The 12,415-nt window shown below is 45.9% G+C and overlaps 2 non-coding genes across 2 annotated transcripts; both read right to left on the bottom strand.

Annotated features, from left to right (window-relative positions):
* Positions 1-5,555: 5,555 nt before the first annotated feature.
* Positions 5,556-5,637, bottom strand: TRNAS-UGA (transfer RNA serine (anticodon UGA)). The gene has a single exon. It is a non-coding gene; the product is annotated as a tRNA-Ser (tRNA).
* A 372-nt stretch (positions 5,638-6,009) lies between these two features.
* Positions 6,010-6,091, bottom strand: TRNAS-UGA (transfer RNA serine (anticodon UGA)). The gene has a single exon. It is a non-coding gene; the product is annotated as a tRNA-Ser (tRNA).
* Between the last annotated feature and the right edge of the window lie 6,324 nt (positions 6,092-12,415).

The raw sequence follows: 12,415 nt of genomic DNA, 5'->3' as shown, positions 1-12,415 counted from the left end.
TTTTTCTTTATTTCCCAAGCTAGCGCATGGGCTATCATACATGATTCATAAAGCTCTGTCAAATTGTATAGCTTAATCCATCATATTTCTGCTTTTTTTGCAGTGTATACAATGAAATTCTAGATTTTTTATTGTACCAGACAAAATCTAAGAACATTTTGTTAAATTTTTGTAAGATAGAATTTGCAACCTGTACGGGAATTTATCTGAATAGGTAGGTTAGTTTAGGTACTATATAGGCTTTGAGTACGTTTATTCGTCCCAACCATGATAGTTCTATCTTGGCCCAGTTTGTCAGTTGTACTTTTAAGTCCTTTACCAAGTCTAGATAATTAATATTTATTACTTCATTTAGGTTGGTTGACAGTTTAATACCTAAATAGTCTATATAGCTGTTCCTCCAGTCAAAAGCTAGGTTATCTTTCATATATTCTAGTTGGTCCATTGACAAATTAGTGTTGATTACTTGAGTTTTTGATAAATTAATCTTACAGTTAGAATAGGAACCGTATTCTGTAATGACTTTTAATAAGACAGGGATAGATGTCATCCGCATATAATGTTACTTTATGGTTTTGGTGGTTCACCTTTATTCCTTGGATTTTATTTGAGAGACGGATCATTGCAGGGTTCAATAGTTAGTGTGTACAGTAATAGTGCTAATGGGCACCCTTGTCGTGTCTCATTTTTTATGTCCAAAAATTCAGAGTTTAGATATTTGCTAGATACTTTTGGTTGAGGTGATTTATATAGGGCCATCGTATTATTATGGAAGGAGCCTTCTAGGCCAAAAGCATTTAGTGTTTCCTCTAAGAATATCCAATTGACTCGAAAGCTTTTTCTGCATCAAGTGCTAGGAATACTGAAGAGATGGAGTTATAAGAAGCTTCATGTATAAGGTTTAATATTTTTCTGGTATTATCTGCACCATTTCTACCTGTAATAAACCCTGCTTGATCTGGGTGGATTAAGTTAGGCATCTCTATCTTCAATTTCTCTGCAAGTATTTTAGAAAAATTCTTTACATCTAAGTTAATCAGAGATATTGGTCTGTAATTTTTAATATTACTAGGATCTTTACCTGGTTTATGAATAGGTCAGGGCTTGACAAATTTGTTGTGAATCTAGGCGCCAGCTAAAAAAGTTAGGAGACAGGATTTTTTTTAAACTAACAGTTGGTCAGGAGTGATCTGATCATCATCAGCCCACTTACTAAACTCACAGCATTTGACCTGGAAGCACCCTGGACTTTCAGGTCAGTGCTGTTTTTTGTTGTTTTTTTTTTAATTATTTTTTCGATAAATCATTTTTTTTAACTCTTTCAATGCTGATGTTCCATTGGAGCACAGCATTGACTGATATTTAGTCCCCTGCAATGCCACAAATGTATCATACACAATTGTGGAATTGAAGGGGTTAACGCTGCACTGTCGCTCTCATGGAGCGATCAGGCAGCACATGAGTGTGGAGACCGAAGAACCCTCTCCCCCTGTCCCTGAAGCTGCCTCTGGCAGCTGGGACGCAATTGCTGGTCTATAGAGGAGTTTATCTGATCACTCCTGTAGGCTTTCATGCCTACAGGAGTCATCAAAGGGCTTTGCTGTTGCTGGTCTGCCTGGGCTGGTCTGAAGGGGTTAACGCTCCACTTTCGCTCTCATGGAGCGATCAGGCAGCAGGAGGGTGTTGCCACGCAAGTGTGGGGACCCAATCAACACTCAACCCCCTTCCCCGAAGCTGTCTGTGGCAGCTGAAAATGCGATTGCTGGTTTTCCTGCAATCGCATTTTCTACCTACAGAATCACTTCGTGGGAGTGATCACAGACTCGGGGGCGACAAACACCTAGGCGCCAGGACAAAATTCTCAGTCGCCATGGCAACCTGGCGCCTGGGATTTGTCGAGCCCTGGAATAGGTGATATAAGTGCCTGGAGCATTTCTGATGGAAATTCCTTTTTCTGATTTATTTCTTGGAATACCCTTAGAAGCAATGGAGAAATTGTCTGTTCTAATGTTTGATAAAAGATGGCCGAATAGCCATCTGGGCCAGGAGCTTTTGCTTTCTTTAAATTACGAATTGTGTCTCTCATTTCAAATAAACTAATGGGCTTATTTAACTAAATCAACGTATCTTCGGATAGCTTAGGTAGATTTAAACCTGCTAGAAAAGTCCTCATTTCAGGTCTGGTCTTATTTGGCTCTGGAAGGTTGTAGAGTGAGCTATAATATTCTTTAGGCTGCGCTGATGTCAAGGGGTGACAAGTAGGTTTTATTATTTGTCACTATTTTCTTTATCCTTATTTTAGTATTTTTTTGTTTAAGTCGATTTGTCAAGCTTGCTCCTACTCTAATCTTAAGAAGGCTTTATTGTGTTCTATCAATTTTTCTTTAATACGTGTTTGTATATCGTATATATGTCTCGCCAAATTTAATGAAGGGGTTCTCTGATTTATTTTTTCAAATTGTGCAAGCTTTATATATAAATCTGCCAGTTGTAATCCATATTTTTTTTTTTTTGAAAGCCTACTTTAATTAGGTGGCCTCGTAGCGTAGCTTTCATGGCACACCATAATGTTGAGTCAGGAACAGTGTTTGTATCATTTTCTCTCATAAAATTTTCCGTCTGCAAATTTAATTCTGTTTTATATTTCTCTGAACATAGTAAGGATTCATTTAGTCTCCATTTTGTTCTAAGTTTATAGTTTGGGTTATTTTTAACCGAGAAAAAAACTGGAGCGTGATCTGACCATGCTATGTTTCCAATATGCCCAGATTTGTGTATCTTTAAAGAGTTGCAGTCTGTAAAAAACAAATAGATTCTTGAATATGAATGATAGACGGCAGAGTAGTAAGTAAAAATTTTTTCCTTGGGTTTTGTACCCTCCAGACTATTTGGTAAGTAAAAATTCACACATCAGTACATCACATCATTGATTTTACCTATAACAACCAAAAAATCTGCCTTCAGAGTCTTCTTCATGATGAAGATAATCAAACTTAATCCCACCCCCCATTAAAATTGCAGCACATCTTTTCTTAGCAGTTTCTAGCGAAGAAGAAAAAATTAGTGGATATTTTTTATATTTCCATAATTTAACTGATGTTCTATTCCAATGTGTTTCCTGAACAAAACAAATATCTATTTTTTCTTTAATTAATAGATCATATAAAAAAGCTTGTTTAAATGGAGAGTTTAAACCGCAAGAATGTATTGAGGCAAATGTAATTGCCATCCTTATATGGTATCTTTATTCTGCTCCCTCCAAGAATTCCCCATATTAAACTTCCCCCTAGTGATCGCACACTCACACTTCCATTCAATTAATTTATCCAGTCCGCACGTAAAATAAATTTATGCGGTTTCCGTACTAAAAAATGAAAACCTCACACACACACTCAGGCAGTCTCTCTCACACACACACACTCAGGCAGTCTCTCTCACACACACACACACTCTCAGGCAGTCTCACACACACACAGAGACTCAGGCAGTCTCTCACACATGCACACAGACTCAGGCAGTCTCTCTCTCTCACACACACACACAGATACTCAGGCAGTGTCTCTCACACACGCACACATAGACTCAGGCAGTCTCTCACACACACACAGAGACTCAGGCAGTCTCTCTCTCTCACACACGCACACAGAGACTCAGGCAGTCTCTCTCTCACATACGCACACAGAGACTCAGGCAGTCTCTCTCACACAGGCACACAGAGACTCACGCAGTCTCTCTCTCACACGCACACAGAGACTCAGGCAGTCTCTCTCACACACGCACACAGAGACTCAGGCAGTCTCTCTCGCACACAGAGACTCAGGCAGTCTCTCTCGCACACAGAGACTCAGACAGTAACACACAAATAAGTAAAATCTACTGTAAAAAATGCACTTTGAACAATTTCAATATATATAAAGCAGTTAAACAAAGTGTTCAATAGAATTCTGGAAAAAGTATGCACTGGTGCTTTTTAGATAATTGGTTGTGAATTGTTTATGTGACAAATGCTATTAATAAAACAAAGAGCCACTAAACGTTTTTATAAACCTACTTCTTGAAAACAAGGTGAAAACTGCAAGAAACTATTTCACTCAAATTGGTATATGCCGTTTTCACCTTTTTTTCAAAAAGTATTTTTTTTTTTTTACAAATCTATGATGCCTCCTTTGATTTTTTATCAATTGCATTTGTCACATTAAAAAAATCTCAAGCAATCGTCTAAAAAGCACCAGTGCATACTTCTAATTACCATTAATTAATCCCATTAATTAACTCTGTCCCCAGTTTCCCAGAGGCATCTTTGGGACTATGGGAAGCTATTTAGTGACAAAGATGCCTATAAGAAACTGGGGACAAAGGCAAACTCTGTCCCCAGTTTCCCATAGGCATCTTTGTCAGTAAACATGGGACTATGGGAAGCTATTTAGTGACAAAGATGCCTATGGGAAACTTGGGACAGAATTTGCCTTTGCCCCCAGTTTCCCATAGGCATCTTTGTTACTAAACATGGGACTATGGGAAGCTATTTAGTGACAAAGATGCCTATAGGAAATTGGGGACAGTGTTTGCCTTTCCCCCAGTCTCCCATAGGCATCTTTGGCGCTAAACATGGGACTATGGGAAGTGGGGCTTCAGGGATTGTATTTCTAGCTAATATAACAAGGGAATGTTTGGAAGATCTAAAGGGGAAGTAGAAGTATTATTAAACACTAATCTACAGACACGCCAGAAAGCTTGTTTTTCCCTCAGAAATCTTATGGTGCTTCCACAACCACAAGGAATTCTGGGTAGGCACATGCAAATAAGGTAACAATCATCACCTTACCCTCTATATCCAATTTAAGTGGAAGGGTTTTCCATCACCTTTACCCACCATAACTTATGTAATGAAAAATCTAAAGAGAATAGATTCAGCCTTCCTGCCTCAAGTGGTTCGTTCAACAGGCTCTTCAAGTGGGGAGTTTCAGAGTGTGCTTCCTGTGCCAGGGTGTCTGCCTCAGAGTGAGTAATGGCAGTTTTTTTATGATTAATGTGATTGATTATACCTGAGTTGGGATTGCCAATAACGATTCTTTTTATGCGTTGAGTGTGTGGTATGTTTATGAACTGTTCTCTGCTAAATAAAATTCATCGTAGTCGGCAGGATTCGACCATGCACGGGTAGACCGCAAAGGATTTCAAGTCCATCGCCTTAACCACTAAAATCATGGGTTTTGATGATGCACCAATGTACACCTTTCCCTATTCACCAGCTGTCTCAAACGGGGTTTCAGGGATTGTATTTCCAGCTAATATAAAATAAATAAAATGATGGGTTTTCCATCACCTTTAGATTCAACCTTCCTGCCTCAAGTGCTTAGTTCAATAGCATTTTCAAGTGGGGAGTTTCAGAGTGTGCTTCCTGTGTAAGGGTATCTTCCTCAGTGAAAGTAATGGCAGTTTATGTATGATTAATATGACTGATTATACCGGAGTTGGAATTGCCGATAACGATCCTTTTTATGCGTTGAGTGTGTGGCATGTTTATGAACTCTTCTCTGCTGAATAAAATGCATCGTAGTCGGCAGGATTTGAACCTGCGCGGGGCGACCCCAATGGATTTCAAGTCCATCGCCTTAACCACTCGGCCACAACTACTTTGCGTAGATGAGTGTTGATGATTCACCAATGTACACCTTTCCCTATTCACCAACTGTCCCGAGCAGGGTTTCAGGGATTTTATTTCCAGATAATATAAAATGCATCGCAGTCGGCAGGATTCAAACCTGCGCGAGGAGACCCCAATGGATTTCTGCGTGTATGAACAGTGTTCTGGTGAACAGAATTCATCGTAGTCAGCAGGATTAGAACCTGCGCGGGGAGACCCCAATGGATTTCTAGTCCATCGCCTTAACCACTCAGACACAACTACTTTATGATGTTGGGTGTTGATGATTCACCAATGTACACCTTTCCCTATTCACCAGCTGTCTGTACAGGGGTTTCATTTCCCGATAATATGAAATGCATCGTAGTCAGCAGGATTCGAACCTGCGCGGGGTGACCCCAATGGATTTCAAATCCATCGCCTTAACCACTCGGCCACGACTACCACGCTGATGAAGGAACAATGTACATCTTTCCCTATTCACCAGCTATCTCAAGCGGGGTTTCAGGGATTGTATTTCTAGCTAATATAACAAGGGAATGTTTGGAAGATCTAAAGGGGTAGTAGAAGTATTATTAAACACTCATCTACAGACACGCCAGAAAGCTTGTTTTTCCCTCAGAAATCTTATGGTGCTTCCACAACCACAAGGAATTCTGGGTAGGTACATGCAAATAAGGTAACAATCATCACCTTTGCCTCTATATCCAATTTAAGTGGAAGGGTTTTCCATCACCTTTACCCACCATAACTTATGTAATGAAAAATCTAAAGAGAATAGATTCAACCTTCCTGCCTCAAGTGGTTTGTTCAACAGGCTCTTCAAGTGGGGAGTTTCAGAGTGTGCTTCCTGTGCCAGGGTGTCTGCCTCAGAGTGAGTAATGGCTGTTTTTTTATGATTAATGTGATTGATCATACCTGAGTTGGGATCAGGGGCGGGCTGGGCCGAGGAGCAATTGCCCCCCAGCCCGCCCGAAATCTACTCTAAACGGCCGCTGGGTGCTGATGCCGCCGGCCGGCGCTACTTTAATACTTTTTAAAAAAAAATTAATATGGCACGCCGGATCGGCTATTAAATGGAAAAAAAAAGTATTAAAGCAGCGCCGGCCGGCGGCATCAGCACCCGTATCCGATGGCCACCAAGTGATGGGAGCAGCGTCAGAGGTGAAAGCTCCGCCCCCTCGCACTCACCTTTCACCCCTCACGCTGCTCCCATCACTATGCAGCCATCAGACTGCTGGAAATTGAATCTTAACGGCCGCTGGGTGCTGATGCTGCCGGCCGGCGCTACTTTAATACTTTATTTATTTATTTTTAATATGGCAAGCCGATCCGGCATGTTAACTAAATAAAAAAGGATTAATGTAGCTCCGGCCGATGGCATCAGTACCCAGCGGCCGTTTAGATACGTTTTTCAGCAGTCTGATGGCCGCATAGTGATGGGAGCAGCGTGAGGGGTGAAAGGTGAGTGTGAGAGGGTGGAGCCACTTCACTTGACTTGCCCCCCAGGCCTTAGGCTGCCAGCCTTCCCCTGGTTGGGATTGCCAATAACGATCCTTTTTATGCGTTGAGTGTGTGGTATGTTTATGAACTGTTCTCTGCTGAATAAAATGCATCGTAGTCGGCAGGATTCGAGCATGCACGGGTAGACCCCAAAGGATTTCAAGTCCATCGCCTTAACCACTAAAATCATGGGTTTTGATGATGCACCAATGTACACCTTTCCCTATTCACCAGCTGTCTCAAACGGGGTTTCAGGGATTGTATTTCCAGCTAATATAAAATGCATAAAATGATGGGTTTTCCATGACCTTCAGATTCAACCTTCCTGCCTCAAGTCCTTAGTTCAATAGGATTTTCAAGTGGGGAGTTTCAGAGTGTGCTTCCTGTGTAATGAAGCCCATGGAGCAGCGCAGCTTAGGCGGAGTGGGCCTTGACAGAGCTAGGTGGTGTGCAAAAAGGAAGGATTTTAATTTAATTGGCTTAGAGTTGTTATGGGTGGGGTTATTAAGAGGGTATATAAGTGGCAACCATTTTGTAAACTGTCACTTAACTGCTTATCCAAATCCTGGTTGTTCTGTATTGAGCAATTTGGTTCGGAGAGGCTTTTGCTTTATTTTTCAGATGGAGCGGGAAATTGAGGAGATTCTGGAGGGGCTTCGGATGGCTACGAGGGAGCGTGGTACCGGTTGGCTGAGGGAGCGGTTGGCACCTGTGTTGGACGCCGTGGAGGTTCCTTCGTCGGGTCGGCCTGTGCGGCGCACTCGGCCTCCGGAGCGCTTGAGTCCTGAGCTGTCATCTGGTGGACGTCGGGTCCGGAGCCGTTCGGGAGACAGGCGCGACGAGAGTGTTGGAGGCCGGAGCGGAGCTGGTGTTCGTGGGAGTGGTACTTCGCGGGCGCCCCGCGGTTTTCATCGGGCCCTGGCGGAACAGCAGCGGTTGGAGGTCGACATGGCTGGTGTGGGTCGCGGCTACGTTGGCAGGTATGCGGAAGCGAGTGCGGCGGGCCCCGGGAGGTCTAGGGGTGCTGTTCGGTCAGCGGGGGGCGAGACAGGTGGCAGCGTGGTTGGCGGTGCGTCTGCCCCTGAGGTGCACAGTGGCGGGAATTCTCCGTCGTGTTCGTCGGAGGAGGAGGGAGCGGCTTCTGCAGCGTTGAGGGTTAGTGGCAGCCCCCGAGCGTTTTCGGCGGGCCTTCGGTGCGGGGAAGGTGCCGTTTCTGCGGCTGAGCAGCTGCCTGGAGGTGATGAGAGTTTCGCGGTGGGCCTCGGGCGGTCCCGTGGTGCCGTCTCTGGTTTTACGGCCCCTTCTTTGGGCCGGGCGCAGCGTGTGACGCAGGATGTTGGGTTGTTGGTTGAGGAGGCTAGTTCTAGGCAGGTGGGCCGCGGTGGCCGCACTTTGGAGTTTGAGAGTCAGGTGCAGGATGTTGCTTTTCTTAGGGATAGTGTGGAGGCGCTGTCTTCGTCGGGGGGTTTAGGTAGAGGTTTGAGTAGGGCTTGTGATAGGTCTAGGTCTCCCAGTAGGAGTCCGGGGAGGGAGGTTGGGGATGTTAGTGGTTTTCGGTCTCGGATTCCTGTTCGGCGTGGTTCATCTGTTCGTGGGGAATCTTTTTCTGTGCCTCGTGTTTTATCTCCTTCTAGGTCTTGTGGTGCAGACGGAGGTCATGGCTCGGGTCCTCAGCGACGTCCTTCTGCGGCGGCTGGGGGTGATAGGAGTGCGGCCTTGCCAAGAGATTCTCATGATGGCGGCGGCCAGGATGCAGCCTCGGGGCTTGGAGCTACAGCCAGAGGTTCCGGTGGTGAGTCTAGCACTATGGTTGAAACACGAAAATTGTTAGACGGTTTGAAGGGTTTGTTGGGGTCTCTGCAGAAGGGGTCTCAGGTGGGTTCTGGTTGTGGTCAGGTGTGGTCTCCGGTTGGCTCTGGTGTGGGAGCAGGCGGTGCGGTAGTTGTGCCAGCAGTGGAAGGAGTGGATAGTGGTGAGGCGTTGGTCTCGGGGGCTTCTTCGGTTAGTGTCGAGAGGGCAGAATTGACAGGTGGGATTCCTGATTCGGCTAGGCAGAATGCCTATGTTTCTTTTGCTGGCCCCCTGGGGGTTCATCTGAAGCAGGATGTTAAGGATAAGATTTGGAAGGGGGATTTTGTGGAGATATTTTCTTTGTTGCCTTTGGAGGAGTTTATAGATTTGAAAGAGGAGGATAAGAAGGATGCTAAGAAGGAGGAGGAGGAAAAGAAAAAGCGTTACAGGAAGATTCCTAAGTCGTTTGGTAACTGGTTGAGGGCGTTTTGTATATTGGCTAGTGTTATTGGGGAGAAGTCGCCTAATTTGTGCTCTCCTCTTTTTTGTTTCTTGGATGGTATCTGGGAAGCGTATAGGACGTATGGGGGTCTGGCGTGGTGGATATATGACGAGCAGTTTAGGCAGCGGTTGTCGGCTAATCCAGGTATGCGGTGGGACCAGATGGACCTGCAATTATGGATGAAGCTTATGATGGCGCAGAAGGCGCAGCCCTTTCAGTCAGGGGCCGGCGCGAGCGGGCACAGTTCCGCGTCGGCCGTCAATAGGAAAGGTTTTTGTTGGCTGTTCAACGACAGCCATTGTAAGTGGGGGTCTGCTTGCAAGTTCAAGCATGAATGTTCCGGTTGTGGGGGTGCCCATAGTTTCACGAAGTGTTTCAAGAAGGGAAAATCTGGGGGAGTCTCGGGAACTACGTCTTCCGGGTCCGGGGCCGCTTCCTCTGGGGCTAACCCCGGTGAGGTTAAACGCGATGCTGCCCTGGCTAACCGCTACGGTAATCGTGAAGCGGCGCAGTTGTTGTTTGACGGTTTTCGTTATGGGTTTTACATTCCTTTTTCTGTTAGGCAATTTCGAAGTTGTAATCGGAATTTGAAGTCGGTTTTGGAGTTTCCAGAGGTGGTGAGGGACAAGTTGTCGAAGGAAGTCTCTTTGGGCAGGATGGCGGGTCCTTTTTCTTCTCCTCCTCTGGATAATTTACGTTTTTTGTCACCATTGGGGGTGGTTCCCAAGAAGGAAGTTGGGAAGTACAGGTTGATCCATCACCTGTCATACCCGAAGGGTTTGTCGGTGAATGATGACATTGATGAGGTGTTGTGTTCCGTTTCCTATGCATCATTTGACCAGGCTGTCGAGTTGGTTAGGAAGGCGGGCCCTAATGCCCTTATGGCTAAGGCAGATATTGAATCGGCATTTCGTTTGTTGCCGATTCACCCGGATTGTCATCATTTGTTGGGTTGTTATTTTGAGGGTCAGTACTTTGTCGACTTGTGTCTCCCTATGGGTTGCTCCATCTCTTGTTCTTATTTTGAGAAGTTCAGTTCGTTCATCGAGTGGGTGGTCAGGATGGAGGCAGGGAGTCGGTTTTTGGTTCACTATCTGGATGATTTTCTTTGTGTGGGTCCGTGCGGATCTGGGGAGTGTGGTTACTTGTTAAGGATGTTGGAGTGGGTGGCCGGGTCGTTTGGTGTCCCGCTGGCTGCGGACAAAACCGAGGGTCCCACTACCTGTTTGAGTTTTTTGGGCTTGGAAATTGATTCGGTTGCGGGTGAATGCAGGCTGCTGCAAGATAAGCCGCGGGCGCTTAGGGATGTGGTTCATGAGTTTCGTGGTGTTCGGAAGGTAACACTGCGGCAGTTACAATCCTTGATTGGTCGTTTGAATTTTGCGTGTAGGGCCATACCCATGGGCAGGATTTTCATTCGGAGTTTGTCAAGGGCCACTTCGGGCGTCCAGTTGGCGCATCATTTTGTACGGGTTTCGGCTATGAGAGCTGATTTGGAGGTGTGGGAGGTGTTTCTGCGACACTTTAATGGTACGGTGTTTTTTCGCAGGGAGTCGGTGTCCGCCGAAGAGTTGGAACTTTATACTGACGCTTCGGGGAGTGTTGGTTTTGGGGCGTATTTTCAGGGCCATTGGTGTGCGGAACGTTGGCCGGATTCTTGGAGGGATAGTCCGCTCATGCGCAACTTAGCGTTTTTGGAGTTTTTTCCTTTGGTGGTCGCCTTGTCCTTGGGGGCGATTCGTTTCGTGATAAGAAGGTGGTGTTTTTCTCGGATAATATGGCAGTGGTTCATGCAGTAAATCGGCTGTCGGCTTCTTCTATTGCAGTGGTTCGGTTGTTGCGGAGGTTTGTTCTGCTCTGTATGTCTCTTAATGTGGTGTTTCGGGCTGAGCATGTTCCGGGCTTTTTAAATGTTATAGCGGATTCCCTGTCTCGTTTTCAGTGGGATCGGTTCCGCGAGGTGGCGCCCGGGGCTCAGGATTCGGGTCTGGTCTGTCCGGACGAGATGTGGCAATTAGGGAAGAGTTGCTTGCTGGAGGCGTGAGGGCATCGTTGACGCCGGTAACGTGGTCGGCTTATGGTAAGGTTTGGGCCGATTGGGACAGGATGGTTTCCTGTGTGGGGTCTGTAAGTACGGCGGCGGAACAGCTGGATGTGCTGTTGTGGTTTCTGTTTGATTTGGTTTCAAAGGGGGCTTCCCCCGCGGTCTTGGGAAGGAATATGTCTGCATTGGCGTTTTTGTTCAAACTTAAGGGTTGGAAGGATCATACTAAGGAATTTTTGGTTCGCCAGGCTTTAAAGGGATTTCGGAGGCGGGTTGGTGTTGGTGACACTAGGCGCCCGGTTTCTGTGCAGGTGTTGCAGAAGGTGTTGGATGTTTTGCCATTGGTGTGTTTTTCAGTTTATGAGTCCAGGTTGTTTGGGTTGGCGTTCATTTTGGCGTTTTTCGGAGCTTTCCGGATAGGGGAGCTGGTGAGTAGGAGTCGGGCTGGAGGTGGGGGTCTTCAGAGGTCTGACGTGCTGGTCAGCGAGGACATGGTGTCTATTCGTTTACGGCGGTCCAAGACGGATGTGCTTGGGAAGGGGTGTGATGTCGTATTGTATCCGTGGCCTGGGTCCATGATGTGTCCAGTTCGGGGTTGTTTTGAATACTTGGCTCATCGCCCTGCTGTGGTGGGACCTTTCCTCTTACATGAGAACGGGTCGGCTTTATCTCGGTTTCAATTTTTACGGATCTTTCGTGTATGCTTGGAGCGCGCGGGTTTGGATCCGCGTCAATTTGGTACACACTCTTTTCGTATCGGGGCTGCTACGGTTGCAGCCCAGATGGGGTTCGGTGATGATCTGGTCAAGAAGTTGGGGCGTTGGGAGTCGGTTCGTTTCAGGTCGTATGTCCGGCCTGAAGGTCTGTTGTGAGCTCTGCTCGGCTGGGGGGTTTGTTGTTTACTGTTGTTTTTGTTTTTCAGGTTTGG

The sequence above is a fragment of the Spea bombifrons genome, chromosome 2, assembly GCF_027358695.1.
Source record: "Spea bombifrons isolate aSpeBom1 chromosome 2, aSpeBom1.2.pri, whole genome shotgun sequence".
NCBI lineage: Eukaryota > Metazoa > Chordata > Amphibia > Anura > Pelobatidae > Spea > Spea bombifrons.
The sequence above is the reverse complement of the archived record's forward strand: the minus strand, read 5'-3'. Positions and strand labels throughout refer to the sequence as shown.